General features: G+C 45.4%; 1 pseudogene; it reads right to left on the reverse strand.

The window, feature by feature from the left end:
* Positions 1 to 3983: 3983 nt before the first annotated feature.
* LOC134357351 (craniofacial development protein 2-like) lies at positions 3984 to 4916 on the reverse strand (annotated as a pseudogene).
* Positions 4917 to 7802: the final 2886 nt, after the last annotated feature.

Consider the following 7802-nt stretch of genomic DNA (forward strand, 5'->3'; position numbering starts at 1 on the left):
GAATTACATATCCACTGAAATAGAAAACAGCTCCAGGGCAGTGGGGAAAGACTAGGAAAGAGGTGGTTGTTGGATAACCCTTCCAAAAAGTCATCACAAAGACAATACCAAATGGCTTCATCTTATGTTGTATAATACTTCAGTTGTATTCAGACTCGCTACCATAAGAGATTCCGAAAAGGATACAAATGAATTTCTGCTGACGTTTGTCTTGCGCATGTTTCCACAGCACCTTATTATGTTGTCAAAATATCACAACAAATTACTCCAACTGATAGCAGCACCATCCTGCAAACATCAGGAGATGACTAATCAGCTAATCTCCTTTCTCTATGGGGGTGTAGACAAAAGGAAAAATTGTTGCTTTTGAAGTGCTGACAGGCACTGTAAATTCTACCATAGATTGTACTTTTCAACAGAATAATACCACATTTTAAGGATGGGCCAGCTCTCCATTCTCCAGGGGCATTTTGTGCTTTTACATTTAGATTTAAGCATCTCTTTCTGTCTACCTGAGATTCATGCACATGCAGAACTAAATCAGGCCCTTTGGCTCACAATACTAAACTCAAGCACCTAAATTTGTGCCAATCCTGCATTACAGCCAGTTTTTGTTTTTAATTTTGCACACATTCCCATCAACTTCTGCCACAAATTTACACACAGCAAGTAGTTGTAATCCCCCAATCTGCCCTCCTTTTGAATGTGTGACAAGGTCACAAGGCCACATAGACAGGTCAGGATAAAATCCTGGTCATACAAGCTAAGAGTTTTCTTGTACCTGCTCAATGCAGGGGATATCTACTTAGCACCACCCCCTCGGTTTTGTAAATGGTCCCATTTCAAGTATTTTTCAAGTTCAAGTTTATTGTCATCTGCTTATTCATATAAACAACCAAATGAAACAACTGGTCTATGGTGCATCCGCAAAACATAAATCCTGTACAACAGATAAAACAAAATATTACCATGAAGAAGTTAATAAAATATAATTCAGAAATGCATGTTGTGCACAGCACAGGTAATCAGTAAGCAGTTTGTTATCCCAGTGACGAGACATTGGTGGTGGCAGGGTATTCATAAGTCTTTTTTGTGGCAGCCTTCCTTGAACCTGTGCTCAATGGTGGTGGTGGTGGGGGTTGGTTCTGTGGTGACTGGGCTGTGTCCGCTACTCTTGCAGGCTTTTCTGTTCTTGGGCATTGGGGTTACCAAACCAGGCCATAATGCAACAAGTCAGGATACAGCAGAAAATAAACTGTAAGGGCAAATTGCAGCCCTGTCCTTCTCTTCTTCTCAGGTTCTTCTTTGAGATCAAAATTATATGCTTTCCTCTATTTTAACAGGTTCAGCAGAAACCCATGACACTCATCCCATTTGAGGGATTCTTCAACTAGGATGCAATGTACCCTGATGGTGTGTGCCAGGGAATGGCTATCTGAGGAAGTGAACTTCAGTGTGTGCCTGACAGATAGACACAAGATTATAATCCACTCAACTAGTTCCCCATCATTGCTTTATTAGGAGAGCTCTTTAATGACAATGGAATGAGGGTGGCTACAATACTTATCTCCAAGACCAAACAAATGCCTTAACCCAGAAGACCAAGGTAGGCAGAAGGATAAAAGGAATAAATCAGATTGATTGCTTTGAATGGTCCATGGAGTCAAGTCTTGATGACCTACTGAAATTTCCACATTAAAACCATAAGATATAGAAGCAGGATTAGGCCATATGTCCCGTCAAGTCTTCTCTGCCATTTCATCATGGCTGATCCAATTTTTCCTCTCAGCTCTAATCTCCTGCCTTCTTCCTGTATCCATACATGCCCTAACCAATCACTACTACTACTACGTCGACTCAGGCCTAGGGGGCCGGCGTCGGGCACAAGGACAGACTCTCCACTTCTCCCTCTCCCTCATCAGTGTGTTCAGTTCATCTACATTAGCCATGCCGCTGTCTTCTAGGAGCATGTTGACCATAGTCTTGGGAGGGCGCCCAGGGTTCATCCTCCCATGCTTGGACTACCATATGATGACCAGGCTGGCAGGTAGCTCAGGGTGGCGTAGACAGTGCCCTGCTAGTTGCAGTCTTCTCACCTCGATTTTAGTGGTGAGCATCGGTAAGTTGTTATAGAGCTCGACGTTCGTCATGTGCAGTTGCCAACTCACGTCAAGTGCAATCCGGAGCATTCGTGTATAGCAACCATCTAGAAACTTTTGCATCGTCTTGGTGAGCGTCCACATCTCGCATCAGTGCATGAGAATGGACTTTCTGACTGTTATGAAAATCCTTTTTTTAAGCACCCTGGTCAGGTTCGACTTCCAGATTTCCTTCATGTCGTTCATAGCCCTCCATACCAGTGGCTTCCGTATCTTTATGTCTTTCTCCAAACTCATCATTCTTGACCTGAGGTACTTCTAGTCAAAGACTTTCTTAATGGTATCATTCTCTAGGGTCTTGAGAGTCCCTTTGTTGCAGTTAAATACCATGTACTCTGTCTTTTTAGCATTTAGGTGAAGTCCAACTTTATCGCACTCAATTTCCACTTTTGTCTGTAGCTGCTGTGCTTCCTCCATCTGATCAGAGAGCAGGACTATGTCATCTGCAAAATCGAGATCTGTGAGCATAACTGGTCTGACTCTTTTGGTTCGCCCTGGTTTTATGGTAAAACCAAGCTTTTCATGATCTTTGGTAGCCTGTCGCAGAGCATAATCAAGGATGATTATAAAGATGTAGGGTGCCAGAGTGTCTCCTTGCAGCACACCAGCTAGGAGCTCGAACACTGCTGTTTCTCCATCTGGTGATACAACTTTCGCCATGGTTTTGGTATAGCTGGACTCTATTGCTCTCAGTAGATAGTCTGGCACTCCATAAGCTTTCAGGAGCTTCGGCAGTTTACCTCGGTGAATGGAGTCAAAAGCTTTGCGAAAATCAATGTAAGTAAGTACAGCAGGTAGGTTGTTCTTCTTGACTTCCTCGATGATCCTATGGAGAGCAAGTATTTGCATTACTGTTGTGTGCTTCTGCCGAAAACCATTCTGATTGAATCTTAGCTTAGGGTCAATGGTGGTGCGGATCCTGTTCAAGATCATCCGATTGTATAACTTTGCTAAGATGCAGGTCAAGCTGATACCGCGGTAGTTATCTGTCTTTGTGAGGGATCCAGACTGGTGGACTGGAATAATGTTTGAGAGTGACCACTGTTCTGGTTTGTCGCCTTTTGTCAATGCCGTATTACATATGTCCAGCAAGATGTTGTCCAGGACGCAGTTCTTCAGGACATCTGGTGGTATCCCATCTGGTCCAGCGCTCCTGCCCTATTTGAGTGCATAGTTAGCCTTCTTCAGTTCCTCAATGGTGAATGGGCCGTCATCGATGTCGACTTGCATCAGTATCATGGGTATGTCCTCTTCTTCTTTCGTGATCGTTGGAGGGCTTCCCAGCAGGTTCTTAAAGTGGGTAAACCATGTATGGACACGGTCCTCTGCTGTTTTACCACTTATTTGACCTGATGGGGACTTCTTCCGTTTACTGATCTCTTTGACTAGGCGCCATGCTTCTCCAGGCTGCATGTCTTCATTAGCAGCTTCTATCTCTCTAATCCTCTCAGCTAGTTCCTCTTCCTTCAGTCAGTCATAGGTGGCAAAGAGATTCTTCTTTGCTGTCTTGAATTTGTCTCTTAGCTCTTCTGTTTCGCTCCTTCTAAGTTCGGCGTGACAAGCATTGACCACACTTCTTGCTGAGACGACGTCAGGATGTTTTGAGATCCGACTCTTCTTGATTCACTTCACAGTAGGCAAACTCTTTGTTGCATCTGTGTGTGCGTCTATGAGCCGTTGATAGCGGTCGGTGGCAGTCTCTTCCTCTCCCCTTTCCAGTGGGCCGAAGCGATTTCTCACCTCCATTGTGTACTGGGCTTGAAGAATAGGTTGTGAGGAGAATGCCTTCCAGTCTATCTTCTCCTTGGGACCTGTGGCTTTGGGTTGCTGCAGGCTCAGTCTCACTTGCATTGACACTACTCTGTGGTCAGAACTGATCAAGTTGAAGGTGCTGTAGGCTTCAGTGTTGATCACGCAATTACGCCATTTTGTTCTTACAAGGATGTAGTCGAACTGTTTCCTGTAGAGAGAGGCTTTGTTTGCAAGAGAGTTTACCAGCTCGCTTCTTGAATTGTGTGTTGGCAATGAGACTGTGTTCCTGGATGAAATCAACTAGATATTGTCCATTTCTGTTGGTGAAGTCTTGGTATGAGTATGGAACATCTTCGAGTCCGACCTGGGCATGAAAATCGCCGAGCACAGCCAGGAAGTTATGTGCCAGTATTAAAGTGACAGTTTTGTGAAGTTTACTATAGAAGGCCTCCACCTCCTTTTCCTCGCTGCAGTTGTGCGGGAGTAACAGATGATGACAGAGGTCGCCGGGTTGCCATCGAATTCCGCAGTAAGGATTCTGTCACTGACTGAGACTACGCCCCTCAGTGCCTTCTTCGCCTTGCGGTTCAACATCAGCCCAACTCCACCTTGTGCCGACATCATTGTCGGCTCTCCCCATGCAGACGAGGTGATGAGGTGCATCTCCTCTACCTCTGTGAACCTTATCTCTTCGTCAGGGTGTACATGACGGTGTTCTTGGATCCCCAGGATGGAGATCTCGTAGCTGCTTGCCTGTGATGCCAACTCTGTGCATCGAGGCAAGAGGCAGGTGGTGTTTGCGTTGAGGGTTGAGATGATCGTTTTTACCATACAGCGCAAAAGAGGTGCAGTTTGCTCAAGCCCCTTGTCGGACTCAACCCTCCCCGTGGGGTTTGAGGTTGTATCTTCATACTGCCTGTCTCGGCCAGGGTCTGGGCGTTCCACAGAGTTCCTGAGCACTCCCGGCTCTGGAAGTATAGGGTTTGGTGGGTTGTCTGTTATCATGATGACTTACAAGACGTGAAGCGAAAAACTGTGAGGTGCGCCACTCCTCACACAGACAGTAGGTGGCCATTGACTCACAAAGAGTTCATCTGCCCTTTGACAGGTTTTGTTTTTAGTCCTGCTGGGTGCCTACACACCCTCCTCCCTGGTTAACCAAAGTGCACCAGAGGGTATGCCGGTTGAGTGCCGACAACCCGACCCGAGACAGGTAGTACTGGGCTACATGGTATCAGTAACAAGGCAAGGCCCTGACCTGACCTAACCAATCAAGGATCTAACAACCTCTGCCTTAAATATACATAAAGACTTGGTTCTCACAGCTGCCTGTGGAACAGAATTTCACAGATTCACTCCACACTCTGGCTAAAGAAATTCCTCCTCATCTCCATTCTAAAAGGATGCCCCTCTATTCTGAGGCTGTGTTCTCTGGTTTTAGACTTTCCCACCATAAGAAACAACCTCTCTACATCGATTCTATCAAGGCCTGTCAACATTTGATAGGTTTCAATTAGGGCACCCCTCATTTTTTCTGAATTCTAAAGAAAAATTGCCCATGATCATCAAATGTTCTTCGTATGACAAGCCATTCAATCCTGAAATCATTTTCATGAACTTCCGTTGAACCTTTTCCAGTTTCCGCACATCCTTCCTAAGATAAGGGGCCCAAAACTGCTCGCTATACTCTAAGTGAGGCCTCAGCAGTGCTTTATATTCCTTGCTTTTTTATTCTTGTCCTCTTGAAATGAATGCTAACATTGCATTTGCCTTCCTCACCACAGCTTCAACATGAAAATTAACCTTTAAGAAATCCTGCACAAGGGCTACCAAGTCCTTTTGCACCTCAGTTTATTGTATTTTCTCTCCATTTAGAAAATAGTTAACCTTTCATCTCTTCTACCAAGGTGCATAACCATACACTTCCTGACACTGTATTCCACCTGCCATTTCTTTGATCATTTTCTTAACCTGTCTAAGTCCTTGTGTACCCTCTCTACTTCCTCAAAACCACCTGCTCCTCCACCTATCTTCATATCATCAGCAACCTAAATCTGTCCAGCCTTGTCTTAAGTATATTTACCGAGGTAGCCTCCAGGGCTTCATTGGACAGAGAATTCCACAGATTCACCACTCTCTAGGATAAGCAGTTCCTCCTCATCTCCATCCTAAATCTAATTCCGCAAATCTCGAGGCTATGTCCCCTAGTTCTCGTCTCACCCACCATTGGAAACAAATTTCCTGCCTCTATCTTATCTAACCCTTTCAGAATTTTATTTGTTTCTATACAATCTTCTCTCATTCTTCTAAATTCCAGCAAGTACAGACCCCAGGTGACTCAATCTCTCCTCAAATTCTAACCCCCTTATCTCTGGAATCAAGTAGGTGAAACTCCTATGCACCACCTTCAAAGTCAGTATATTCTTCCTCAAGTAAGGAGACCAAAACTGCACGGGAATATTCCAGTACCCTGTACAGTTGCAGCATAACCTCCGTGCTCTTAAATTCAATCTCTCTAGCAATGAAGGCCAACATTCAATTTGCCTTCTTGATCGCCTGCTGCACCTGCAAACCAACCTTTTGTGATCCATGCACAAGCACTCCCAAATCCCTCTGTACAGCAGCAAGCTGCAATTGTTTTACTACTGAAATAATAATCTGCTCTTTCATTTTCCTTCCAAGTAGATGACCTCGCATTTACCATCATTGTACTCCATCTGCCAGACCCTTGCCTACTCACTTAACCTATCTATATCTCTTTGCAACTCTCAGTATCTTCCTCACAATTTGCTTTTCCACTTGATTTAGTATCAACAGCAAACATCTTTCAATCCTATGTCACATCTTTCTAATGATTTGGTGCCATTTTTTTTCCAACAAAGCTATGCCATCCCCTCTGCCTAGCTTCCTATCCCTCCGATACAATGTGTAACCTTGGACATTCAGCTCTCAACCACTACCATCATTCAGCCACAATTCAGTAACTGCCACTACATCATACATGACAAGATCATCCACCTTATTTCTTACAATCCATGCATTGAGATATATCACTTTGAGTACTGTATTTGCTACCTTTTTTGATTCTAAATCCCTAAATGCACTGATTCTTACCCCGCTGAAGTCACAATGAGGTGCTGTGAACAGACCCAAATGCGAGACACAGACACTGAACTACAAGGAACAGGATTTGACTAGAGTAGGGACGTGACAGAATACCGGCAGGGAGCAGGGACAAGAACGCAGACCTGGGCGAGGGAAAGTGGGACCAGGATTAGAAACCATGGACTAGGAGACAAGGCTTTGATTCCGAGCCCTAGACTGGACAAGGACCCAGAACCTGGGTCTTGCCTCAGGCTCGGTCCCCAGAACCAGGCAAGGACATGACATGGCTTCAGGACAGGACGTGGCAATGGACTAGAGGCCTGAGCTTGGAGATAGGCTGGGGTATTTGCTCTTGAGGCTTGAGGCTGGGGTCTTGGGTCTTGAGTCTAGAGCTTGGAGCTTGGCTTGGGATCCTCAAGGCTACTGATCTTGGAGCTTGGCTTGGGATCCTCGAGGCTAGTGACCTTGGAGCTTGGCTTGGGATCCTCGAGGCTGGGGTACTCGGAGTTTGGCTTGGGATCCTCGAGGCTGGGGTACTTGGAACTAGGCTTGGGATGCTCGAGGCTGGGGTACTTGGAGCTTGGCTGCGGGGTCTTCGTCTTGAAATGTGGAGGCTGATAACTCAGAGGCTGGAGCTGAGAGACCAACTGGGAACTGAACATCAACAAAGAGCCGGGACTTGTCCTTCAAAAAGCCGGGTCTCATCGTTAACACGACACCAACATGGAACAGGACAGTACATAGACATAGAGCCAGGACTTATACTTAGACAAGCTGGGACTCAAC

This window comes from Mobula hypostoma, chromosome 2 (genome assembly GCF_963921235.1).
Source record: "Mobula hypostoma chromosome 2, sMobHyp1.1, whole genome shotgun sequence".
NCBI lineage: Eukaryota > Metazoa > Chordata > Chondrichthyes > Myliobatiformes > Myliobatidae > Mobula > Mobula hypostoma.